Source organism: Pseudophryne corroboree, chromosome 8 (assembly GCF_028390025.1).
Source record: "Pseudophryne corroboree isolate aPseCor3 chromosome 8, aPseCor3.hap2, whole genome shotgun sequence".
In the NCBI taxonomy this organism is placed as follows: Eukaryota; Metazoa; Chordata; class Amphibia; order Anura; family Myobatrachidae; genus Pseudophryne; species Pseudophryne corroboree.
Window position 1 is genome coordinate 375,854,059 of NC_086451.1, and position 25,934 is coordinate 375,879,992.

Sequence of the window (25,934 nt, forward strand, 5' to 3'; positions counted from 1 at the left end):
TCAAGAAGTTTGAGAAACCTTAAACAAACTGAGAAATATATTTAATGGTTGATGTGCAATCTACAAAGTTTACTGAATAGTTTAAAGACCAAAGGGTTAGAGATTCTTCACTTTGAATCATGTTTGTTTTGATTTCATTATTATAATCCAAACATAAGATGTTATCTTTATGTAAAAATATATACACCTAGATGACAAACTTTGTTCCAACAATAATTTTAGTTATTGATTCTGAAAGAAAATAACAATGTTTAGTATTCCACAATACCCAAGCCTAGAATTTTGAGAAACCTTAAATCAACTTAAAGATACATTGACTGCTGTGCAATCTACAAAGTTTGCTAAATAGTTTAAAGAATAAAGGTTTTGAGATATTTTACTTTGAGCTGTGTTTGTTCTGATTTCATTATTATATTCCTTACAAAATATTTAATCTTAATGAAAAAAATACAGTATAAACAAATAACATTGAATGCAATGACCACGAAGGGACTCGAATCCTCAATCTTCTGATCCGAAGTCAGACGCCTTATCCATTAGACCACGTGGTCAATGTCTGTCCAAAGATTAACGCCTAAGAAAGTATAGTAATATAAAGATTCAAGTAAAAAACATATTTGTTTTGTTTCTTTGAGACAACTGTTTTGGATAATCTTACACTCAGATGACAAACTTTAATCCAACAATAATTTCAATTATTAATTCTGAATAAAACTAATATTGTTTAGTATTCTACAATACCCCATTCAAGAAGTTTGAGAAACCTTAAACAAACTGAGAAATATATTTAATGTTGATGTGCAATCTACAAAGTTTACTGAATAGTTTAAAGACCAAAGGGTTAGAGATTCTTCACTTTAAATCATGTTTGATCTGATTTTATTATTATAATCCAAACATAAGATGTTATCTTTATGTAAAAATATATAAACCTAGATGACAAACTTTGATCCAACAATAATTTTAGTTATTGATTCTGAAAGAAAATAATAATGTTTAGTATTCCACAATACCCAAGCCTAGAATTTTGAGAAACCTTAAATCAACTTAAAGATACATTGACTGCTGTGCAATCTACAAAGTTTGCTAAATAGTTTAAAGAACAAAGGTTTTGAGATATTTTACTTTGAGCTGTGTTTGTTCTGATTTCATTATTATATTCCTTACAAAATATTTAATCTTAATGAAAAAAATACAGTATAAACAAATAACATTGAATGCAATGACCACGAAGGGACTCGAACCCTCAATCTTCTGATCCGAAGTCAGACGCCTTATCCATTAGGCCACGTGGTCAATGTCTGTCTAAAGATTAACGCCTAAGAAAGTATAGTAATATAAAGATTCAAGTAAAAAACACATTTGTTTTGTTTCTTTGAGACAACTGTTTTGGATAATCTTACACTCAGATGACAAACTTTAATCCAACAATAATTTCAATTATTAATTCTGAATAAAACTAATATTGTTTAGTATTCTACAATACCCCATTCAAGAAGTTTGAGAAACCTTGAACAAACTGAGAAATATATTTAATGGTTGATGTGCAATCTACAAAGTTTACTGAATAGTTTAAAGACCAAAGGGTTAGAGATTCTTCACTTTGAATCATGTTTGTTCTGATTTCATTATTATAATCCAAACATAAGATGTTATCTTTATGTAAAAATATATACACCTAGATGACAAACTTTGATCCAACAATAATTTTAGTTATTGATTCTGAAAGAAAATAACAATGTTTAGTATTCCACAATACCCAAGCCTAGAATTTTGAGAAACCTTAAATCAACTTAAAGATACATTGACTGCTGTGCAATCTACAAAGTTTGCTAAATAGTTTAAAGAACAAAGGTTTTGAGATATTTTACTTTGAGCTGTGTTTGTTCTGATTTCATTATTATATTCCTTACAAAATATTTAATCTTAATGAAAAAAATACAGTATAAACAAATAACATTGAATGCAATGACCACGAAGGGACTCGAACCCTCAATCTTCTGATCCGAAGTCAGACGCCTTATCCATTAGGCCACGTGGTCAATGTCTGTCTAAAGATTAACGCCTAAGAAAGTATAGTAATATAAAGATTCAAGTAAAAAACACATTTGTTTTGTTTCTTTGAGACAACTGTTTTGGATAATCTTACACTCAGATGACAAACTTTAATCCAACAATAATTTCAATTATTAATTCTGAATAAAACTAATATTGTTTAGTATTCTACAATACCCCATTCAAGAAGTTTGAGAAACCTTGAACAAACTGAGAAATATATTTAATGGTTGATGTGCAATCTACAAAGTTTACTGAATAGTTTAAAGACCAAAGGGTTAGAGATTCTTCACTTTGAATCATGTTTGTTCTGATTTCATTATTATAATCCAAACATAAGATGTTATCTTTATGTAAAAATATATACACCTAGATGACAAACTTTGATCCAACAATAATTTTAGTTATTGATTCTGAAAGAAAATAACAATGTTTAGTATTCCACAATACCCAAGCCTAGAATTTTGAGAAACCTTAAATCAACTTAAAGATACATTGACTGCTGTGCAATCTACAAACTTTGCTAAATAGTTTAAAAAACAAAGGTTTTGAGATATTTTACTTTGAGCTGTGTTTGTTCTGATTTCATTATTATATTCCTTACAAAATATTTAATCTTAATGAAAAAAATACAGTATAAACAAATAACATTGAATGCAATGACCACGAAGGGACTCGAATCCTCAATCTTCTGATCCGAAGTCAGACGCCTTATCCATTAGACCACGTGGTCAATGTCTGTCCAAAGATTAACGCCTAAGAAAGTATAGTAATATAAAGATTCAAGTTAAAAACATATTTGTTTTGTTTCTTTGAGACAACTGTTTTGGATAATCTTACACTCAGATGACAAACTTTAATCCAACAATAATTTCAATTATTAATTCTGATTAAAACTAATATTGTTTAGTATTCTACAATACCCCATTCAAGAAGTTTGAGAAACCTTAAACAAACTGAGAAATATATTTAATGTTGATGTGCAATCTACAAAGTTTACTGAATAGTTTAAAGACCAAAGGGTTAGAGATTCTTCACTTTGAATCATGTTTGATCTGATTTCATTATTATAATCCAAACATAAGATGTTATCTTTATCTAAAAATATATACACTTAGATGTCAAACTTTGATCCAACAATAATTTTAGTTATTGATTCTGAAAGAAAATAATAATGTTTAGTATTCCACAATACCCAAGCCTAGAATTTTGAGAAACCTTAAATCAACTTAAAGATACATTGACTGCTGTGCAATCTACAAAGTTTGCTAAATAGTTTAAAGAACAAAGGTTTTGAGATATTTTACTTTGAGCTGTGTTTGTTCTGATTTCATTATTATATTCCTTACAAAATATTTAATCTTAATGAAAAAAATACAGTATAAACAAATAACATTGAATGCAATGACCACGATGGGGCTCGAACCCTCAATCTTCTGATCCGAAGTCAGATGCCTTATCCATTAGGCCACGTGGTCAATGTCTGTGCAAAGTTTAACGCCTAAGAAAGTATAGTAATATAAAGATTCAAGTAAAAAACATATTTGTTTTGTTTCTTTGAGACAACTGTTTTGGATAATCTTACACTCAGATGACAAACTTTTATCCAACAATAATTTCAATTATTAATTCTGAATAAAACTAATATTGTTTAGTATTCTACAATACCCCATTCAAGAAGTTTGAGAAACCTTAAACAAACTGAGAAATATATTTAATGGTTGATGTGCAATCTACAAAGTTTACTGAATAGTTAAAAGACCAAAAGGTTAGAGATTCTTCACTTTGAATCATGTTTGATCTGATTTCATTATTATAATCCAAACATAAGATGTTATCTTTATCTAAAAATATATACACTTAGATGTCAAACTTTGATCCAACAATAATTTTAGTTATTGATTCTGAAAGTAAATAATAATGTTTAGTATTCCACAATACCCAAGCCTAGAATTTTGAGAAACCTTAAATCAACTTAAAGATACATTGACTGCTGTGCAATCTACAAAGTTTGCTAAATAGTTTAAAGAACAAAGGTTTTGAGATATTTTACTTTGAGCTGTGTTTGTTCTGATTTCATTATTATATTCCTTACAAAATATTTAATCTTAATGAAAAAAAATACAGTATAAACAAATAACATTGAATGCAATGACCACGAAGGGACTCAAATCCTCAATCTTCTGATCCGAAGTCAGACGCCTTATCCATTAGACCACGTGGTCAATGTCTGTCCAAATATTAACACCTAAGAAAGTATAGTAATATAAAGATTCAAGTAAAAAACATATTTGTTTTGTTTCTTTGAGACAACTGTTTTGGATAATCTTACACTCAGATGACAAACTTTAATCCAACAATAATTTCAATTATTAATTCAGAATAAAACTAATATTGTTTAGTATTCTACAATACCCCATTCAAGAAGTTTGAGAAACCTTAAACAAACTGAGAAATATATTTAATGGTTGATGTGCAATCTACAAAGTTTACTGAATAGTTTAAAGACCAAAGGGTTAGAGATTCTTCACTTTGAATCATGTTTGATCTGATTTCATTATTATAATCCAAACATAAGATGTTATCTTTATGTAAAAGTATATAAACCTAGATGACAAACTTTGATCCAACAATAATTTTAGTTATTGATTCTGAAAGAAAATAATAATGTTTAGTATTCCACAATACCCAAGCCTAGAATTTTGAGAAACCTTAAATCAACTTAAAGATACATTGACTGCTGTGCAATCTACAAAGTTTGCTAAATAGTTTAAAGAACAAAGGTTTTGAGATATTTTACTTTGAGCTGTGTTTGTTCTGATTTCATTATTATATTCCTTACAAAATATTTAATCTTAATGAAAAAAATACAGTATAAACAAATAACATTGAATGCAATGACCACGAAGGCACTCGAACCATCAATCTTTTGATCCGAAGTCAGACGCCTTATCCATTAGGCCACGTGGTCAATGTCTGTCTAAAGATTAACGCCTAAGAAAGTATAGTAATATAAAGATTCAAGTAAAAAACACATTTGTTTTTTTTCTTTGAGACAACTGTTTTGGATAATCTTACACTCAGATGACAAACTTTAATCCAACAATAATTTCAATTATTAATTCTGAATAAAACTAATATTGTTTAGTATTCTACAATACCCCATTCAAGAAGTTTGAGAAACCTTAAACAAACTGAGAAATATATTTAATGGTTGATGTGCAATCTACAAAGTTTACTGAATAGTTTAAAGACCAAAGGGTTAGAGATTCTTCACTTTGAATCATGTTTGTTTTGATTTCATTATTATAATCCAAACATAAGATGTTATCTTTATGTAAAAATATATACACCTAGATGACAAACTTTGTTCCAACAATAATTTTAGTTATTGATTCTGAAAGAAAATAACAATGTTTAGTATTCCACAATACCCATGCCTAGAATTTTGAGAAACCTTAAATCAACTTAAAGATACATTGACTGCTGTGCAATCTACAAAGTTTGCTAAATAGTTTAAAGAACAAAGGTTTTGAGATATTTTACTTTGAGCTGTGTTTGTTCTGATTTCATTATTATATTCCTTACAAAATATTTAATCTTAATGAAAAAAATACAGTATAAACAAATAACATTGAATGCAATGACCACGAAGGGACTCGAATCCTCAATCTTCTGATCCGAAGTCAGACGCCTTATCCATTAGACCACGTGGTCAATGTCTGTCCAAAGATTAACGCCTAAGAAAGTATAGTAATATAAAGATTCAAGTAAAAAACATATTTGTTTTGTTTCTTTGAGACAACTGTTTTGGATAATCTTACACTCAGATGACAAACTTTAATCCAACAATAATTTCAATTATTAATTCTGAATAAAACTAATATTGTTTAGTATTCTACAATACCCCATTCAAGAAGTTTGAGAAACCTTAAACAAACTGAGAAATATATTTAATGTTGATGTGCAATCTACAAAGTTTACTGAATAGTTTAAAGACCAAAGGGTTAGAGATTCTTCACTTTGAATCATGTTTGATCTGATTTCATTATTATAATCCAAACATAAGATGTTATCTTTATGTAAAAATAAATAAACCTAGATGACAAACTTTGATCCAACAATAATTTTAGTTATTGATTCTGAAAGAAAATAATAATGTTTAGTATTCCACAATACCCAAGCCTAGAATTTTGAGAAACCTTAAATCAACTTAAAGATACATTGACTGCTGTGCAATCTACAAAGTTTGCTAAATAGTTTAAAGAACAAAGGTTTTGAGATATTTTACTTTGAGCTGTGTTTGTTCTGATTTCATTATTATATTCCTTACAAAATATTTAATCTTAATGAAAAAAATACAGTATAAACAAATAACATTGAATGCAATGACCACGAAGGGACTCGAATCCTCAATCTTCTGATCCAAAGTCAGACGCCTTATCCATTAGACCACGTGGTCAATGTCTGTCCAAAGATTAACGCCTAAGAAAGTATAGTAATATAAAGATTCAAGTAAAAAACATATTTGTTTTGTTTCTTTGAGACACCTGTTTTGGATAATCTTACACTCAGATGACAAACTTTAATCCAACAATAATTTCAATTATTAATTCAGAATAAAACTAATATTGTTTAGTATTCTACAAAACCCCATTCAAGAATTTTGAGAAACCTTAAACAAACTGAGAAATATATTTAATGGTTGATGTGCAATCTACAAAGTTTACTGAATAGTTTAAAGACCAAAGGGTTAGAGATTCTTCACTTTGAATCATGTTTGTTCTGATTTCATTATTATAATCCAAACATAAGATGTTATCTTTATGTAAAAATATATACACCTAGATGACAAACTTTGATCCAACAATAATTTTAGTTATTGATTCTGAAAGAAAATAACAATGTTTAGTATTCCACAATACCCAAGCCTAGAATTTTGAGAAACCTTAAATCAACTTAAAGATACATTGACTGCTGTGCAATCTACAAAGTTTGCTAAATAGTTTAAAGAACAAAGGTTTTGAGATCTTTTACTTTGAGCTGTGTTTGTTCTGATTTCATTATTATATTCCTTACAAAATATTTAATCTTAATGAAAAAAATACAGTATAAACAAATAACATTGAATGCAATGACCACGAAGGGACTCGAATCCTCAATCTTCTGATCCGAAGTCAGACGCCTTATCCATTAGACCACGTGGTCAATGTCTGTCCAAAGATTAACGCCTAAGAAAGTATAGTAATATAAAGATTCAAGTAAAAAACATATTTGTTTTGTTTCTTTGAGACAACTGTTTTGGATAATCTTACACTCAGATGACAAACTTTAATCCAACAATAATTTCAATTATTAATTCTGAATAAAACTAATATTGTTTAGTATTCTACAATACCCCATTCAAGAAGTTTGAGAAACCTTAAACAAACTGAGAAATATATTTAATGTTGATGTGCAATCTACAAAGTTTACTGAATAGTTTAAAGACCAAAGGGTTAGAGATTCTTCACTTTGAATCATGTTTGATCTGATTTCATTATTATAATCCAAACATAAGATGTTATCTTTATGTAAAAATATATAAACCTAGATGACAAACTTTGATCCAACAATAATTTTAGTTATTGATTCTGAAAGAAAATAATAATGTTTAGTATTCCACAATACCCAAGCCTAGAATTTTGAGAAACCTTAAATCAACTTAAAGATACATTGACTGCTGTGCAATCTACAAAGTTTGCTAAATAATTTAAAGAACAAAGGTTTTGAGATATTTTACTTTGAGCTGTGTTTGTTCTGATTTCATTATTATATTCCTTACAAAATATTTAATCTTAATGAAAAAAATACAGTATAAACAAATAACATTGAATGGGACCACGAAGGGACTCGAACCCTCAATCTTCTGATCCGAAGTCAGACGCCTTATCCATTAGGCCACGTGGTCAATGTCTGTCTAAAGATTAACGCCTAAGAAAGTATAGTAATATAAAGATTCAAGTAAAAAACACATTTGTTTTGTTTCTTTGAGACAACTGTTTTGGATAATCTTACACTCAGATGACAAACTTTAATCCAACAATAATTTCAATTATTAATTCTGAATAAAACTAATATTGTTTAGTATTCTACAATACCCCATTCAAGAAGTTTGAGAAACCTTAAACAAACTGAGAAATATATTTAATGGTTGATGTGAAATCTACAAAGTTTACTGAATAGTTTAAAGACCAAAGGGTTAGAGATTCTTCACTTTGAATCATGTTTGTTCTGATTTCATTATTATAATCCAAACATAAGATGTTATCTTTATGTAAAAATATATACACCTAGATGACAAACTTTGATCCAACAATAATTTTAGTTATTGATTCTGAAAGAAAATAACAATGTTTAGTATTCCACAATACCCAAGCCTAGAATTTTGAGAAACCTTAAATCAACTTAAAGATACATTGACTGCTGTGCAATCTACAAAGTTTGCTAAATAGTTTAAAAAACAAAGGTTTTGAGATATTTTACTTTGAGCTGTGTTTGTTCTGATTTCATTATTATATTCCTTACAAAATATTTAATCTTAATGAAAAAAATACAGTATAAACAAATAACATTGAATGCAATGACCACGAAGGCACTCGAACCCTCAATCTTTTGATCCGAAGTCAGACGCCTTATCCATTAGGCCACGTGGTCAATGTCTGTCTAAAGATTAACGCCTAAGAAAGTATAGTAATATAAAGATTCAAGTAAAAAACACATTTGTTTTTTTTCTTTGAGACAACTGTTTTGGATAATCTTACACTCAGATGACAAACTTTAATCCAACAATAATTTCAATTATTAATTCTGAATAAAACTAATATTGTTTAGTATTCTACAATACCCCATTCAAGAAGTTTGAGAAACCTTAAACAAACTGAGAAATATATTTAATGGTTGATGTGCAATCTACAAAGTTTACTGAATAGTTTAAAGACCAAAGGGTTAGAGATTCTTCACTTTGAATCATGTTTGTTTTGATTTCATTATTATAATCCAAACATAAGATGTTATCTTTATGTAAAAATATATACACCTAGATGACAAACTTTGTTCCAACAATAATTTTAGTTATTGATTCTGAAAGAAAATAACAATGTTTAGTATTCCACAATACCCATGCCTAGAATTTTGAGAAACCTTAAATCAACTTAAAGATACATTGACTGCTGTGCAATCTACAAAGTTTGCTAAATAGTTTAAAGAATAAAGGTTTTGAGATATTTTACTTTGAGCTGTGTTTGTTCTGATTTTATTATTATATTCCTTACAAAATATTTAATCTTAATGAAAAAAATACAGTATAAACAAATAACATTGAATGCAATGACCACGAAGGGACTCGAATCCTCAATCTTCTGATCCGAAGTCAGACGCCTTATCCATTAGACCACGTGGTCAATGTCTGTCCAAAGATTAACGCCTAAGAAAGTATAGTAATATAAAGATTCAAGTAAAAAACATATTTGTTTTGTTTCTTTGAGACAACTGTTTTGGATAATCTTACACTCAGATGACAAACTTTAATCCAACAATAATTTCAATTATTAATTCTGAATAAAACTAATATTGTTTAGTATTCTACAATACCCCATTCAAGAAGTTTGAGAAACCTTAAACAAACTGAGAAATATATTTAATGTTGATGTGCAATCTACAAAGTTTACTGAATAGTTTAAAGACCAAAGGGTTAGAGATTCTTCACTTTGAATCATGTTTGATCTGATTTCATTATTATAATCCAAACATAAGATGTTATCTTTATGTAAAAATAAATAAACCTAGATGACAAACTTTGATCCAACAATAATTTTAGTTATTGTTTCTGAAAGAAAATAATAATGTTTAGTATTCCACAATACCCAAGCCTAGAATTTTGAGAAACCTTAAATCAACTTAAAGATACATTGACTGCTGTGCAATCTACAAAGTTTGCTAAATAGTTTAAAGAACAAAGGTTTTGAGATATTTTACTTTGAGCTGTGTTTGTTCTGATTTCATTATTATATTCCTTACAAAATATTTAATCTTAATGAAAAAAATACAGTATAAACAAATAACATTGAATGCAATGACCACGAAGGGACTCGAATCCTCAATCTTCTGATCCAAAGTCAGACGCCTTATCCATTAGACCACGTGGTCAATGTCTGTCCAAAGATTAATGCCTAAGAAAGTATAGTAATATAAAGATTCAAGTAAAAAACATATTTGTTTTGTTTCTTTGAGACAACTGTTTTGGATAATCTTACACTCAGATGACAAACTTTAATCCAACAATAATTTCAATTATTAATTCTGAATAAAACTAATATTGTTTAGTATTCTACAATACCCCATTCAAGAAGTTTGAGAAACCTTAAACTGAGAAATATATTTAATGTTGATGTGCAATCTACAAAGTTTACTGAATAGTTTAAAGACCAAAGGGTTAGAGATTCTTCACTTTGAATCATGTTTGATCTGATTTCATTATTATAATCCAAACATAAGATGTTATCTTTATGTAAAAATAAATAAACCTAGATGACAAACTTTGATCCAACAATAATTTTAGTTATTGATTCTGAAAGAAAATAATAATGTTTAGTATTCCACAATACCCAAGCCTAGAATTTTGAGAAACCTTAAATCAACTTAAAGATACATTGACTGCTGTGCAATCTACAAAGTTTGCTAAATAGTTTAAAGAACAAAGGTTTTGAGATATTTTACTTTGAGCTGTGTTTGTTCTGATTTCATTATTATATTCCTTACAAAATATTTAATCTTAATGAAAAAAATACAGTATAAACAAATAACATTGAATGCAATGACCACGAAGGGACTCGAATCCTCAATCTTCTGATCCAAAGTCAGACGCCTTATCCATTAGACCACGTGGTCAATGTCTGTCCAAAGATTAACGCCTAAGAAAGTATAGTAATATAAAGATTCAAGTAAAAAACATATTTGTTTTGTTTCTTTGAGACACCTGTTTTGGATAATCTTACACTCAGATGACAAACTTTAATCCAACAATAATTTCAATTATTAATTCAGAATAAAACTAATATTGTTTAGTATTCTACAAAACCCCATTCAAGAATTTTGAGAAACCTTAAACAAACTGAGAAATATATTTAATGGTTGATGTGCAATCTACAAAGTTTACTGAATAGTTTAAAGACCAAAGGGTTAGAGATTCTTCACTTTGAATCATGTTTGTTCTGATTTCATTATTATAATCCAAACATAAGATGTTATCTTTATGTAAAAATATATACACCTAGATGACAAACTTTGATCCAACAATAATTTTAGTTATTGATTCTGAAAGAAAATAACAATGTTTAGTATTCCACAATACCCAAGCCTAGAATTTTGAGAAACCTTAAATCAACTTAAAGATACATTGACTGCTGTGCAATCTACAAAGTTTGCTAAATAGTTTAAAGAACAAAGGTTTTGAGATCTTTTACTTTGAGCTGTGTTTGTTCTGATTTCATTATTATATTCCTTACAAAATATTTAATCTTAATGAAAAAAATACAGTATAAACAAATAACATTGAATGCAATGACCACGAAGGGACTCGAATCCTCAATCTTCTGATCCGAAGTCAGACGCCTTATCCATTAGACCACGTGGTCAATGTCTGTCCAAAGATTAACGCCTAAGAAAGTATAGTAATATAAAGATTCAAGTAAAAAACATATTTGTTTTGTTTCTTTGAGACAACTGTTTTGGATAATCTTACACTCAGATGACAAACTTTAATCCAACAATAATTTCAATTATTAATTCTGAATAAAACTAATATTGTTTAGTATTCTACAATACCCCATTCAAGAAGTTTGAGAAACCTTAAACAAACTGAGAAATATATTTAATGTTGATGTGCAATCTACAAAGTTTACTGAATAGTTTAAAGACCAAAGGGTTAGAGATTCTTCACTTTGAATCATGTTTGATCTGATTTCATTATTATAATCCAAACATAAGATGTTATCTTTATGTAAAAATATATAAACCTAGATGACAAACTTTGATCCAACAATAATTTTAGTTATTGATTCTGAAAGAAAATAATAATGTTTAGTATTCCACAATACCCAAGCCTAGAATTTTGAGAAACCTTAAATCAACTTAAAGATACATTGACTGCTGTGCAATCTACAAAGTTTGCTAAATAATTTAAAGAACAAAGGTTTTGAGATATTTTACTTTGAGCTGTGTTTGTTCTGATTTCATTATTATATTCCTTACAAAATATTTAATCTTAATGAAAAAAATACAGTATAAACAAATAACATTGAATGGGACCACGAAGGGACTCGAACCCTCAATCTTCTGATCCGAAGTCAGACGCCTTATCCATTAGGCCACGTGGTCAATGTCTGTCTAAAGATTAACGCCTAAGAAAGTATAGTAATATAAAGATTCAAGTAAAAAACACATTTGTTTTGTTTCTTTGAGACAACTGTTTTGGATAATCTTACACTCAGATGACAAACTTTAATCCAACAATAATTTCAATTATTAATTCTGAATAAAACTAATATTGTTTAGTATTCTACAATACCCCATTCAAGAAGTTTGAGAAACCTTAAACAAACTGAGAAATATATTTAATGGTTGATGTGAAATCTACAAAGTTTACTGAATAGTTTAAAGACCAAAGGGTTAGAGATTCTTCACTTTGAATCATGTTTGTTCTGATTTCATTATTATAATCCAAACATAAGATGTTATCTTTATGTAAAAATATATACACCTAGATGACAAACTTTGATCCAACAATAATTTTAGTTATTGATTCTGAAAGAAAATAACAATGTTTAGTATTCCACAATACCCAAGCCTAGAATTTTGAGAAACCTTAAATCAACTTAAAGATACATTGACTGCTGTGCAATCTACAAAGTTTGCTAAATAGTTTAAAAAACAAAGGTTTTGAGATATTTTACTTTGAGCTGTGTTTGTTCTGATTTCATTATTATATTCCTTACAAAATATTTAATCTTAATGAAAAAAATACAGTATAAACAAATAACATTGAATGCAATGACCACGAAGGCACTCGAACCCTCAATCTTTTGATCCGAAGTCAGACGCCTTATCCATTAGGCCACGTGGTCAATGTCTGTCTAAAGATTAACGCCTAAGAAAGTATAGTAATATAAAGATTCAAGTAAAAAACACATTTGTTTTTTTTCTTTGAGACAACTGTTTTGGATAATCTTACACTCAGATGACAAACTTTAATCCAACAATAATTTCAATTATTAATTCTGAATAAAACTAATATTGTTTAGTATTCTACAATACCCCATTCAAGAAGTTTGAGAAACCTTAAACAAACTGAGAAATATATTTAATGGTTGATGTGCAATCTACAAAGTTTACTGAATAGTTTAAAGACCAAAGGGTTAGAGATTCTTCACTTTGAATCATGTTTGTTTTGATTTCATTATTATAATCCAAACATAAGATGTTATCTTTATGTAAAAATATATACACCTAGATGACAAACTTTGTTCCAACAATAATTTTAGTTATTGATTCTGAAAGAAAATAACAATGTTTAGTATTCCACAATACCCATGCCTAGAATTTTGAGAAACCTTAAATCAACTTAAAGATACATTGACTGCTGTGCAATCTACAAAGTTTGCTAAATAGTTTAAAGAATAAAGGTTTTGAGATATTTTACTTTGAGCTGTGTTTGTTCTGATTTTATTATTATATTCCTTACAAAATATTTAATCTTAATGAAAAAAATACAGTATAAACAAATAACATTGAATGCAATGACCACGAAGGGACTCGAATCCTCAATCTTCTGATCCGAAGTCAGACGCCTTATCCATTAGACCACGTGGTCAATGTCTGTCCAAAGATTAACGCCTAAGAAAGTATAGTAATATAAAGATTCAAGTAAAAAACATATTTGTTTTGTTTCTTTGAGACAACTGTTTTGGATAATCTTACACTCAGATGACAAACTTTAATCCAACAATAATTTCAATTATTAATTCTGAATAAAACTAATATTGTTTAGTATTCTACAATACCCCATTCAAGAAGTTTGAGAAACCTTAAACAAACTGAGAAATATATTTAATGTTGATGTGCAATCTACAAAGTTTACTGAATAGTTTAAAGACCAAAGGGTTAGAGATTCTTCACTTTGAATCATGTTTGATCTGATTTCATTATTATAATCCAAACATAAGATGTTATCTTTATGTAAAAATAAATAAACCTAGATGACAAACTTTGATCCAACAATAATTTTAGTTATTGTTTCTGAAAGAAAATAATAATGTTTAGTATTCCACAATACCCAAGCCTAGAATTTTGAGAAACCTTAAATCAACTTAAAGATACATTGACTGCTGTGCAATCTACAAAGTTTGCTAAATAGTTTAAAGAACAAAGGTTTTGAGATATTTTACTTTGAGCTGTGTTTGTTCTGATTTCATTATTATATTCCTTACAAAATATTTAATCTTAATGAAAAAAATACAGTATAAACAAATAACATTGAATGCAATGACCACGAAGGGACTCGAATCCTCAATCTTCTGATCCAAAGTCAGACGCCTTATCCATTAGACCACGTGGTCAATGTCTGTCCAAAGATTAATGCCTAAGAAAGTATAGTAATATAAAGATTCAAGTAAAAAACATATTTGTTTTGTTTCTTTGAGACAACTGTTTTGGATAATCTTACACTCAGATGACAAACTTTAATCCAACAATAATTTCAATTATTAATTCTGAATAAAACTAATATTGTTTAGTATTCTACAATACCCCATTCAAGAAGTTTGAGAAACCTTAAACTGAGAAATATATTTAATGTTGATGTGCAATCTACAAAGTTTACTGAATAGTTTAAAGACCAAAGGGTTAGAGATTCTTCACTTTGAATCATGTTTGATCTGATTTCATTATTATAATCCAAACATAAGATGTTATCTTTATGTAAAAATAAATAAACCTAGATGACAAACTTTGATCCAACAATAATTTTAGTTATTGATTCTGAAAGAAAATAATAATGTTTAGTATTCCACAATACCCAAGCCTAGAATTTTGAGAAACCTTAAATCAACTTAAAGATACATTGACTGCTGTGCAATCTACAAAGTTTGCTAAATAGTTTAAAGAACAAAGGTTTTGAGATATTTTACTTTGAGCTGTGTTTGTTCTGATTTCATTATTATATTCCTTACAAAATATTTAATCTTAATGAAAAAAATACAGTATAAACAAATAACATTGAATGCAATGACCACGAAGGGACTCGAATCCTCAATCTTCTGATCCAAAGTCAGACGCCTTATCCATTAGACCACGTGGTCAATGTCTGTCCAAAGATTAACGCCTAAGAAAGTATAGTAATATAAAGATTCAAGTAAAAAACATATTTGTTTTGTTTCTTTGAGACACCTGTTTTGGATAATCTTACACTCAGATGACAAACTTTAATCCAACAATAATTTCAATTATTAATTCAGAATAAAACTAATATTGTTTAGTATTCTACAAAACCCCATTCAAGAATTTTGAGAAACCTTAAACAAACTGAGAAATATATTTAATGGTTGATGTGCAATCTACAAAGTTTACTGAATAGTTTAAAGACCAAAGGGTTAGAGATTCTTCACTTTGAATCATGTTTGTTCTGATTTCATTATTATAATCCAAACATAAGATGTTATCTTTATGTAAAAATATATACACCTAGATGACAAACTTTGATCCAACAATAATTTTAGTTATTGATTCTGAAAGAAAATAACAATGTTTAGTATTCCACAATACCCAAGCCTAGAATTTTGAGAAACCTTAAATCAACTTAAAGATACATTGACTGCTGTGCAATCTACAAAGTTTGCTAAATAGTTTAAAGAACAAAGGTTTTGAGATATTTTACTTTGAGCTGTGTTTGTTCTGATTTCATTATTATATTCCTTACAAAATATTTAATCTTAATGAAAAAAATACAGTATAAACAAATAACATTGAATGCAATGACCACGAAGGGACTCGAATCCTCAATCTTCTGATCCGAAGTCAGACGCCTTATCCATTAGACCACGTGGTCAATGTCTGTCCAAAGATTAACGCCTAAGAAAGTATAGTAATATAAAGATTCAAGTAAAAAACATATTTGTTTTGTTTCTTTGAGACAACTGTTTTGGATAATCTTACACTCAGATGACAAACTTTAATCCAACAATAATTTCAATTATTAATTCTGAATAAAACTAATATTGTTTAGTATTCTACAATACCCCATTCAAGAAGTTTGAGAAACCTTAAACAAACTGAGAAATATATTTAATGTTGATGTGCAATCTACAAAGTTTACTGAATAGTTTAAAGACCAAAGGGTTAGAGATTCTTCACTTTGAATCATGTTTGATCTGATTTCATTATTATAATCCAAACATAAGATGTTATCTTTATGTAAATATATATAAACCTAGATGACAAACTTTGATCCAACAATAATTTTAGTTATTGATTCTGAAAGAAAATAATAATGTTTAGTATTCCACAATACCCAAGCCTAGAATTTTGAGAAACCTTAAATCAACTTAAAGATACATTGACTGCTGTGCAATCTACAAAGTTTGCTAAATAGTTTAAAGAACAAAGGTTTTGAGATATTTTACTTTGAGCTGTGTTTGTTCTGATTTCATTATTATATTCCTTACAAAATATTTAATCTTAATGAAAAAAATACAGTATAAACAAATAACATTGAATGCAATGACCACGAAGGGACTCGAACCCTCAATCTTCTGATCCGAAGTCAGACGCCTTATCCATTAGGCCACGTGGTCAATGTCTGTCTAAAGATTAATGCCTAAGAAAGTATAGTAATATAAAGATTCAAGTAAAAAACACATTTGTTTTGTTTCTTTGAGACAACTGTTTTGGATAATCTTACACTCAGATGACAAACTTTAATCCAACAATAATTTCAATTATTAATTCTGAATAAAACTAATATTGTTTAGTATTCTACAATACCCCATTCAAGAAGTTTGAGAAACCTTAAACAAACTGAGAAATATATTTAATAGTTGATGTGAAATCTACAAAGTTTACTGAATAGTTTAAAGACCAAAGGGTTAGAGATTCTTCACTTTGAATCATGTTTGTTCTGATTTCATTATTATAATCCAAACATAAGATGTTATCTTTATGTAAAAATATATACACCTAGATGACAAACTTTGATCCAACAATAATTTTAGTTATTGATTCTGAAAGAAAATAACAATGTTTAGTATTCCACAATACCCAAGCCTAGAATTTTGAGAAACCTTAAATCAACTTAAAGATACATTGACTGCTGTGCAATCTACAAAGTTTGCTAAATAGTTTAAAAAACAAAGGTTTTGAGATATTTTACTTTGAGCTGTGTTTGTTCTGATTTCATTATTATATTCCTTACAAAATATTTAATCTTAATGAAAAAAATACAGTATAAACAAATAACATTGAATGCAATGACCACGAAGGGACTCGAATCCTCAATCTTCTGATCCGAAGTCAGACGCCTTATCCATTAGGCCACGTGGTCAATGTCTGTCCAAAGATTAACGCCTAAGAAAGTATAGTAATATAAAGATTCAAGTAAAAAACATATTTGTTTTGTTTCTTTGAGACAACTGTTTTGGATAATCTTACACTCAGATGACAAACTTTAATCCAACAATAATTTCAATTATTAATTCTGATTAAAACTAATATTGTTTAGTATTCTACAATACCCCATTCAAGAAGTTTGAGAAACCTTAAACAAACTGAGAAATATATTTAATGTTGATGTGCAATCTACAAAGTTTACTGAATAGTTTAAAGACCAAAGGGTTAGAGATTCTTCACTTTGAATCATGTTTGATCTGATTTCATTATTATAATCCAAACATAAGATGTTATCTTTATGTAAAAATATATAAACCTAGATGACAAACTTTGATCCAACAATAATTTTAGTTATTGATTCTGAAAGAAAATAATAATGTTTAGTATTCCACAATACCCAAGCCTAGAATTTTGAGAAACCTTAAATCAACTTAAAGATACATTGACTGCTGTGCAATCTACAAAGTTTGCTAAATAGTTTAAAGAACAAAGGTTTTGAGATATTTTACTTTGAGCTGTGTTTGTTCTGATTTCATTATTATATTCCTTACAAAATATTTAATCTTAATGAAAAAAATACAGTATAAACAAATAACATTGAATGCAATGACCACGAAGGGGCTCGAACCCTCAATCTTCTGATCCGAAGTCAGATGCCTTATCCATTAGGCCACGTGGTCAATGTCTGTGCAAAGCTTAACGCCTAAGAAAGTATAGTAATATAAAGATTCAAGTAAAAAACATTTGTTTTGTTTCTTTGAGACAACTGTTTTGGATAATCTTACACTCAGATGTCAAACTTTAATCCAACAATAATTTCAATTATTAATTCTGAATAAAACTAATGTTGTTTAGTATTCTACAATACCCCATTCAAGAAGTTTGAGAAACCTTAAACAAACTGAGAAATATATTTAATGGTTGATGTGCAATCTACAAAGTTTACTGAATAGTTTATAGACCAAAAGGTTAGAGATTCTTCACTTTGAATCATGTTTGATCTGATTTCATTATTATAATCCAAATATAAGATGTTATCTTTATCTAAAAATATATACACATAGATGTCAAACTTTGATCCAACAATAATTTTAGTTATTGATTCTGAAAGAAAATAATAATGTTTAGTATTCCACAATACCCAAGCCTAGAATTTTGAGAAACCTTAAATCAACTTAAAGATACATTGACTGCTGTGCAATCTACAAAGTTTGCTAAATAGTTTAAAGAACAAAGGTTTTGAGATATTTTACTTTGAGCTGTGTTTGTTCTGATTTCATTATTATATTCCTTACAAAATATTTAATCTTAATGAAAAAAATACAGTATAAACAAATAACATTGAATGCAATGACCACGAAGGGACTCAAATCCTCAATCTACTGATCCGAAGTCAGACGCCTTATCCATTAGACCACGTGGTCAATGTCTGTCCAAAGATTAACGCCTAAGAAAGTATAGTAATATAAAGATTCAAGTAAAAAACATATTTGTTTTGTTTCTTTGAGACAACTGTTTTGGATAATCTTACACTCAGATGACAAACTTTAATCCAACAATAATTTCAATTATTAATTCTGATTAAAACTAATATTGTTTAGTATTCTACAATACCCCATTCAAGAAGTTTGAGAAACCTTAAACAAACTGAGAAATATATTTAATGTTGATGTGCAATCTACAAAGTTTACTGAATAGTTTAAAGACCAAAGGGTTAGAGATTCTTCACTTTGAATCATGTTTGATCTGATTTCATTATTATAATCCAAACATAAGATGTTATCTTTATGTAAAAATAAATAAACCTAGATGACAAACTTTGATCCAACAATAATTTTAGTTATTGATTCTGAAAGAAAATAATAATGTTTAGTATTCCACAATACCCAAGCCTAGAATTTTGAGAAACCTTAAATCAAATTAAAGATACATTGACTGCTGTGCAATCTACAAAGTTTGCTAAATAGTTTAAAGAACAAAGGTTTTGAGATATTTTACTTTGAGCTGTGTTTGTTCTGATTTCATTATTATATTCCTTACAAAATATTTAATCTTAATGAAAAAAATACAGTATAAACAAATAACATTGAATGCAATGACCACGAAGGGACTCGAATCCTCAATCTTCTGATCCAAAGTCAGACGCCTTATCCATTAGACCACGTGGTCAATGTCTGTCCAAAGATTAACGCCTAAGAAAGTATAGTAATATAAAGATTCAAGAAAAAAACATATTTGTTTTGTTTCTTTGAGACAACTGTATTGGATAATCTTACACTCAGATGACAAACTTTAATCCAACAATAATTTCAATTATTAATTCTGAATAAAACTAATACTGTTTAGTATTCTACAATACCCCATTCAAGAAGTTTGAGAAACCTTAAACAAACTGAGAAATATATTTAATGGTTGATGTGCAATCTACAAAGTTTACTGAATAGTTTAAAGACCAAAAGGTTAGAGATTCTTCACTTTGAATCATGTTTGATCTGATTTCATTATTATAATCCAAACTTAAGATGTTATCTTTATCTAAAAATATATACACTTAAATGTCAAACTTTGATCCAACAATAATTTTAGTTATTGATTCTGAAAGAAAATAATAATGTTTAGTATTCCACAATACCCAAGCCTAAAATTTTGAGAAACCTTAAATCAACTTAAAGATACATTGACTGCTGTGCAATCTACAAAGTTTGCTAGATAGTGTAAAGAACAAAGGTTTTGACATATTTAACTTTGAGCTGTGTTTGTTCTGATTTCATTATTATATTCCTTACAAAATATTTAATCTTAATGAAAAAAATACAGTATAAACAAATAACATTGAATCCAATGACCACGAAGGGACTCGAATCCTCAATCTTCTGATCCGAAGTCAGACGCCTTATTCATTAGGCCAGGTGGTCACTGTTTGTCAATATATTAATGCCTAAGAAAGTATAGTAACATAAAGATTCAAGTAAAAAACATATTTGTTTTTTTCTTTGAGACAACTGTTTTGGATAATCTTACACTCAGATGACAAACTTTAATCCAACAATAATTTCAATTATTAATTCTGAATAAAACTAATATTGTTTAGTATTCTACAATACCCCATTCAAGAAGTTTGAGAAACCTTAAACAAACTGAGAAATATATTTAATGGTTGATGTGCAATCTACAAAGTTTACTGAATAGTTTAAAGACCAAAGGGTTAGAGATTCTTCACTTTGAATCATGTTTGATCTGATTTCATTATTAAAATCCAAACATAAGATGTTATCTTTATGTAAAAATATATACACCTAGATGACAAACTTTGATCCAACAATAATTTTAGTTATTGATTCTGAAAGAAAATAATAATGTTTAGTATTCCACAATACCCAAGCCTAGAATTTTGAGAAACCTTAAATCAACTTAAAGATACATTGACTGCTGTGCAATCTACAAAGTTTGCTAAATAGTTTAAAGAACAAAGGTTTTGAGATATTTTACTTTGAGCTGTGTTTGTTCTGATTTCATTATTATATTCCTTACAAAATATTTAATCTTAATGAAAAAAATACAGTATAAACAAATAACATTGAATGCAATGACCACGAAGGGACTCGAATCCTCAATCTTCTGATCCAAAGTCAGACGCCTTATCCATTAGACCACGTGGTCAATGTCTGTCCAAAGATTAATGCCTAAGAAAGTATAGTAATATAAAGATTCAAGTAAAAAACATATTTGTTTTGTTTCTTTGAGACAACTGTTTTGGATAATCTTACACTCAGATGACAAACTTTAATCCAACAATAATTTCAATTATTAATTCTGAATAAAACTAATATTGTTTAGTATTCTACAATACCCCATTCAAGAAGTTTGAGAAACCTTAAACTGAGAAATATATTTAATGTTGATGTGCAATCTACAAAGTTTACTGAATAGTTTAAAGACCAAAGGGTTAGAGATTCTTCACTTTGAATCATGTTTGATCTGATTTCATTATTATAATCCAAACATAAGATGTTATCTTTATGTAAAAATAAATAAACCTAGATGACAAACTTTGATCCAACAATAATTTTAGTTATTGATTCTGAAAGAAAATAATAATGTTTAGTATTCCACAATACCCAAGCCTAGAATTTTGAGAAACCTTAAATCAACTTAAAGATACATTGACTGCTGTGCAATCTACAAAGTTTGCTAAATAGTTTAAAGAACAAAGGTTTTGAGATATTTTACTTTGAGCTGTGTTTGTTCTGATTTCATTATTATATTCCTTACAAAATATTTAATCTTAATGAAAAAAATACAGTATAAACAAATAACATTGAATGCAATGACCACGAAGGGACTCGAATCCTCAATCTTCTGATCCAAAGTCAGACGCCTTATCCATTAGACCACGTGGTCAATGTCTGTCCAAAGATTAACGCCTAAGAAAGTATAGTAATATAAAGATTCAAGTAAAAAACATATTTGTTTTGTTTCTTTGAGACACCTGTTTTGGATAATCTTACACTCAGATGACAAACTTTAATCCAACAATAATTTCAATTATTAATTCAGAATAAAACTAATATTGTTTAGTATTCTACAAAACCCCATTCAAGAATTTTGAGAAACCTTAAACAAACTGAGAAATATATTTAATGGTTGATGTGCAATCTACAAAGTTTACTGAATAGTTTAAAGACCAAAGGGTTAGAGATTCTTCACTTTGAATCATGTTTGTTCTGATTTCATTATTATAATCCAAACATAAGATGTTATCTTTATGTAAAAATATATACACCTAGATGACAAACTTTGATCCAACAATAATTTTAGTTATTGATTCTGAAAGAAAATAACAATGTTTAGTATTCCACAATACCCAAGCCTAGAATTTTGAGAAACCTTAAATCAACTTAAAGATACATTGACTGCTGTGCAATCTACAAAGTTTGCTAAATAGTTTAAAGAACAAAGGTTTTGAGATATTTTACTTTGAGCTGTGTTTGTTCTGATTTCATTATTATATTCCTTACAAAATATTTAATCTTAATGAAAAAAATACAGTATAAACAAATAACATTGAATGCAATGACCACGAAGGGACTCGAATCCTCAATCTTCTGATCCGAAGTCAGACGCCTTATCCATTAGACCACGTGGTCAATGTCTGTCCAAAGATTAACGCCTAAGAAAGTATAGTAATATAAAGATTCAAGTAAAAAACATATTTGTTTTGTTTCTTTGAGACAACTGTTTTGGATAATCTTACACTCAGATGACAAACTTTAATCCAACAATAATTTCAATTATTAATTCTGAATAAAACTAATATTGTTTAGTATTCTACAATACCCCATTCAAGAAGTTTGAGAAACCTTAAACAAACTGAGAAATATATTTAATGTTGATGTGCAATCTACAAAGTTTACTGAATAGTTTAAAGACCAAAGGGTTAGAGATTCTTCACTTTGAATCATGTTTGATCTGATTTCATTATTATAATCCAAACATAAGATGTTATCTTTATGTAAATATATATAAACCTAGATGACAAACTTTGATCCAACAATAATTTTAGTTATTGATTCTGAAAGAAAATAATAATGTTTAGTATTCCACAATACCCAAGCCTAGAATTTTGAGAAACCTTAAATCAACTTAAAGATACATTGACTGCTGTGCAATCTACAAAGTTTGCTAAATAGTTTAAAGAACAAAGGTTTTGAGATATTTTACTTTGAGCTGTGTTTGTTCTGATTTCATTATTATATTCCTTACAAAATATTTAATCTTAATGAAAAAAATACAGTATAAACAAATAACATTGAATGCAATGACCACGAAGGGACTCGAACCCTCAATCTTCTGATCCGAAGTCAGACGCCTTATCCATTAGGCCACGTGGTCAATGTCTGTCTAAAGATTAATGCCTAAGAAAGTATAGTAATATAAAGATTCAAGTAAAAAACACATTTGTTTTGTTTCTTTGAGACAACTGTTTTGGATAATCTTACACTCAGATGACAAACTTTAATCCAACAATAATTTCAATTATTAATTCTGAATAAAACTAATATTGTTTAGTATTCTACAATACCCCATTCAAGAAGTTTGAGAAACCTTAAACAAACTGAGAAATATATTTAATGGTTGATGTGAAATCTACAAAGTTTACTGAATAGTTTAAAGACCAAAGGGTTAGAGATTCTTCACTTTGAATCATGTTTGTTCTGATTTCATTATTATAATCCAAACATAAGATGTTATCTTTATGTAAAAATATATACACCTAGATGACAAACTTTGATCCAACAATAATTTTAGTTATTGATTCTGAAAGAAAATAACAATGTTTAGTATTCCACAATACCCAAGCCTAGAATTTTGAGAAACCTTAAATCAACTTAAAGATACATTGACTGCTGTGCAATCTACAAAGTTTGCTAAATAGTTTAAAAAACAAAGGTTTTGAGATATTTTACTTTGAGCTGTGTTTGTTCTGATTTCATTATTATATTCCTTACAAAATATTTAATCTTAATGAAAAAAATACAGTATAAACAAATAACATTGAATGCAATGACCACGAAGGGACTCGAATCCTCAATCTTCTGATCCGAAGTCAGACGCCTTATCCATTAGGCCACGTGGTCAATGTCTGTCCAAAGATTAACGCCTAAGAAAGTATAGTAATATAAAGATTCAAGTAAAAAACATATTTGTTTTGTTTCTTTGAGACAACTGTTTTGGATAATCTTACACTCAGATGACAAACTTTAATCCAACAATAATTTCAATTATTAATTCTGATTAAAACTAATATTGTTTAGTATTCTACAATACCCCATTCAAGAAGTTTGAGAAACCTTAAACAAACTGAGAAATATATTTAATGTTGATGTGCAATCTACAAAGTTTACTGAATAGTTTAAAGACCAAAGGGTTAGAGATTCTTCACTTTGAATCATGTTTGATCTGATTTCATTATTATAATCCAAACATAAGATGTTATCTTTATGTAAAAATATATAAACCTAGATGACAAACTTTGATCCAACAATAATTTTAGTTATTGATTCTGAAAGAAAATAATAATGTTTAGTATTCCACAATACCCAAGCCTAGAATTTTGAGAAACCTTAAATCAACTTAAAGATACATTGACTGCTGTGCAATCTACAAAGTTTGCTAAATAGTTTAAAGAACAAAGGTTTTGAGATATTTTACTTTGAGCTGTGTTTGTTCTGATTTCATTATTATATTCCTTACAAAATATTTAATCTTAATGAAAAAAATACAGTATAAACAAATAACATTGAATGCAATGACCACGAAGGGGCTCGAACCCTCAATCTTCTGATCCGAAGTCAGATGCCTTATCCATTAGGCCACGTGGTCAATGTCTGTGCAAAGCTTAACGCCTAAGAAAGTATAGTAATATAAAGATTCAAGTAAAAAACATTTGTTTTGTTTCTTTGAGACAACTGTTTTGGATAATCTTACACTCAGATGTCAAACTTTAATCCAACAATAATTTCAATTATTAATTCTGAATAAAACTAATGTTGTTTAGTATTCTACAATACCCCATTCAAGAAGTTTGAGAAACCTTAAACAAACTGAGAAATATATTTAATGGTTGATGTGCAATCTACAAAGTTTACTGAATAGTTTATAGACCAAAAGGTTAGAGATTCTTCACTTTGAATCATGTTTGATCTGATTTCATTATTATAATCCAAATATAAGATGTTATCTTTATCTAAAAATATATACACATAGATGTCAAACTTTGATCCAACAATAATTTTAGTTATTGATTCTGAAAGAAAATAATAATGTTTAGTATTCCACAATACCCAAGCCTAGAATTTTGAGAAACCTTAAATCAACTTAAAGATACATTGACTGCTGTGCAATCTACAAAGTTTGCTAAATAGTTTAAAGAACAAAGGTTTTGAGATATTTTACTTTGAGCTGTGTTTGTTCTGATTTCATTATTATATTCCTTACAAAATATTTAATCTTAATGAAAAAAATACAGTATAAACAAATAACATTGAATGCAATGACCACGAAGGGACTCAAATCCTCAATCTACTGATCCGAAGTCAGACGCCTTATCCATTAGACCACGTGGTCAATGTCTGTCCAAAGATTAACGCCTAAGAAAGTATAGTAATATAAAGATTCAAGTA

The 25,934-nt window shown here is 28.3% G+C and overlaps 28 non-coding genes across 28 annotated transcripts; all 28 read right to left on the bottom strand.

Moving 5' to 3' along the window:
- Window positions 1-478: 478 nt before the first annotated feature.
- TRNAR-UCG (transfer RNA arginine (anticodon UCG)) lies at window positions 479-551 on the bottom strand. The gene has a single exon. It is a non-coding gene; the product is annotated as a tRNA-Arg (tRNA).
- A 672-nt stretch (window positions 552-1,223) lies between these two features.
- On the bottom strand, window positions 1,224-1,296 carry TRNAR-UCG (transfer RNA arginine (anticodon UCG)). Its single transcript has one exon. It is a non-coding gene; the product is annotated as a tRNA-Arg (tRNA).
- A 673-nt stretch (window positions 1,297-1,969) lies between these two features.
- TRNAR-UCG (transfer RNA arginine (anticodon UCG)) lies at window positions 1,970-2,042 on the bottom strand. The gene has a single exon. It is a non-coding gene; the product is annotated as a tRNA-Arg (tRNA).
- Window positions 2,043-2,715: 673 nt separating this feature from the next.
- TRNAR-UCG (transfer RNA arginine (anticodon UCG)) lies at window positions 2,716-2,788 on the bottom strand. The gene has a single exon. It is a non-coding gene; the product is annotated as a tRNA-Arg (tRNA).
- A 672-nt stretch (window positions 2,789-3,460) lies between these two features.
- TRNAR-UCG (transfer RNA arginine (anticodon UCG)) lies at window positions 3,461-3,533 on the bottom strand. The gene has a single exon. It is a non-coding gene; the product is annotated as a tRNA-Arg (tRNA).
- A 2,166-nt stretch (window positions 3,534-5,699) lies between these two features.
- TRNAR-UCG (transfer RNA arginine (anticodon UCG)) lies at window positions 5,700-5,772 on the bottom strand. Its single transcript has one exon. It is a non-coding gene; the product is annotated as a tRNA-Arg (tRNA).
- Window positions 5,773-6,444: 672 nt separating this feature from the next.
- TRNAQ-UUG (transfer RNA glutamine (anticodon UUG)) lies at window positions 6,445-6,517 on the bottom strand. The gene has a single exon. It is a non-coding gene; the product is annotated as a tRNA-Gln (tRNA).
- Window positions 6,518-7,190: 673 nt separating this feature from the next.
- Window positions 7,191-7,263, bottom strand: TRNAR-UCG (transfer RNA arginine (anticodon UCG)). The gene has a single exon. It is a non-coding gene; the product is annotated as a tRNA-Arg (tRNA).
- Window positions 7,264-7,932: 669 nt separating this feature from the next.
- TRNAR-UCG (transfer RNA arginine (anticodon UCG)) lies at window positions 7,933-8,005 on the bottom strand. The gene has a single exon. It is a non-coding gene; the product is annotated as a tRNA-Arg (tRNA).
- A 1,419-nt stretch (window positions 8,006-9,424) lies between these two features.
- Window positions 9,425-9,497, bottom strand: TRNAR-UCG (transfer RNA arginine (anticodon UCG)). The gene has a single exon. It is a non-coding gene; the product is annotated as a tRNA-Arg (tRNA).
- Window positions 9,498-10,169: 672 nt separating this feature from the next.
- TRNAQ-UUG (transfer RNA glutamine (anticodon UUG)) lies at window positions 10,170-10,242 on the bottom strand. The gene has a single exon. It is a non-coding gene; the product is annotated as a tRNA-Gln (tRNA).
- Window positions 10,243-10,910: 668 nt separating this feature from the next.
- On the bottom strand, window positions 10,911-10,983 carry TRNAQ-UUG (transfer RNA glutamine (anticodon UUG)). Its single transcript has one exon. It is a non-coding gene; the product is annotated as a tRNA-Gln (tRNA).
- A 673-nt stretch (window positions 10,984-11,656) lies between these two features.
- Window positions 11,657-11,729, bottom strand: TRNAR-UCG (transfer RNA arginine (anticodon UCG)). The gene has a single exon. It is a non-coding gene; the product is annotated as a tRNA-Arg (tRNA).
- A 669-nt stretch (window positions 11,730-12,398) lies between these two features.
- TRNAR-UCG (transfer RNA arginine (anticodon UCG)) lies at window positions 12,399-12,471 on the bottom strand. Its single transcript has one exon. It is a non-coding gene; the product is annotated as a tRNA-Arg (tRNA).
- Window positions 12,472-13,890: 1,419 nt separating this feature from the next.
- Window positions 13,891-13,963, bottom strand: TRNAR-UCG (transfer RNA arginine (anticodon UCG)). Its single transcript has one exon. It is a non-coding gene; the product is annotated as a tRNA-Arg (tRNA).
- A 672-nt stretch (window positions 13,964-14,635) lies between these two features.
- TRNAQ-UUG (transfer RNA glutamine (anticodon UUG)) lies at window positions 14,636-14,708 on the bottom strand. The gene has a single exon. It is a non-coding gene; the product is annotated as a tRNA-Gln (tRNA).
- Window positions 14,709-15,376: 668 nt separating this feature from the next.
- Window positions 15,377-15,449, bottom strand: TRNAQ-UUG (transfer RNA glutamine (anticodon UUG)). Its single transcript has one exon. It is a non-coding gene; the product is annotated as a tRNA-Gln (tRNA).
- A 673-nt stretch (window positions 15,450-16,122) lies between these two features.
- Window positions 16,123-16,195, bottom strand: TRNAR-UCG (transfer RNA arginine (anticodon UCG)). Its single transcript has one exon. It is a non-coding gene; the product is annotated as a tRNA-Arg (tRNA).
- Window positions 16,196-16,867: 672 nt separating this feature from the next.
- On the bottom strand, window positions 16,868-16,940 carry TRNAR-UCG (transfer RNA arginine (anticodon UCG)). Its single transcript has one exon. It is a non-coding gene; the product is annotated as a tRNA-Arg (tRNA).
- A 673-nt stretch (window positions 16,941-17,613) lies between these two features.
- TRNAR-UCG (transfer RNA arginine (anticodon UCG)) lies at window positions 17,614-17,686 on the bottom strand. Its single transcript has one exon. It is a non-coding gene; the product is annotated as a tRNA-Arg (tRNA).
- A 672-nt stretch (window positions 17,687-18,358) lies between these two features.
- TRNAR-UCG (transfer RNA arginine (anticodon UCG)) lies at window positions 18,359-18,431 on the bottom strand. The gene has a single exon. It is a non-coding gene; the product is annotated as a tRNA-Arg (tRNA).
- A 1,416-nt stretch (window positions 18,432-19,847) lies between these two features.
- TRNAQ-UUG (transfer RNA glutamine (anticodon UUG)) lies at window positions 19,848-19,920 on the bottom strand. Its single transcript has one exon. It is a non-coding gene; the product is annotated as a tRNA-Gln (tRNA).
- Window positions 19,921-21,338: 1,418 nt separating this feature from the next.
- Window positions 21,339-21,411, bottom strand: TRNAQ-UUG (transfer RNA glutamine (anticodon UUG)). Its single transcript has one exon. It is a non-coding gene; the product is annotated as a tRNA-Gln (tRNA).
- A 668-nt stretch (window positions 21,412-22,079) lies between these two features.
- Window positions 22,080-22,152, bottom strand: TRNAQ-UUG (transfer RNA glutamine (anticodon UUG)). Its single transcript has one exon. It is a non-coding gene; the product is annotated as a tRNA-Gln (tRNA).
- A 673-nt stretch (window positions 22,153-22,825) lies between these two features.
- Window positions 22,826-22,898, bottom strand: TRNAR-UCG (transfer RNA arginine (anticodon UCG)). Its single transcript has one exon. It is a non-coding gene; the product is annotated as a tRNA-Arg (tRNA).
- A 672-nt stretch (window positions 22,899-23,570) lies between these two features.
- TRNAR-UCG (transfer RNA arginine (anticodon UCG)) lies at window positions 23,571-23,643 on the bottom strand. Its single transcript has one exon. It is a non-coding gene; the product is annotated as a tRNA-Arg (tRNA).
- A 673-nt stretch (window positions 23,644-24,316) lies between these two features.
- TRNAR-UCG (transfer RNA arginine (anticodon UCG)) lies at window positions 24,317-24,389 on the bottom strand. Its single transcript has one exon. It is a non-coding gene; the product is annotated as a tRNA-Arg (tRNA).
- Window positions 24,390-25,061: 672 nt separating this feature from the next.
- On the bottom strand, window positions 25,062-25,134 carry TRNAR-UCG (transfer RNA arginine (anticodon UCG)). Its single transcript has one exon. It is a non-coding gene; the product is annotated as a tRNA-Arg (tRNA).
- Window positions 25,135-25,934: the final 800 nt, after the last annotated feature.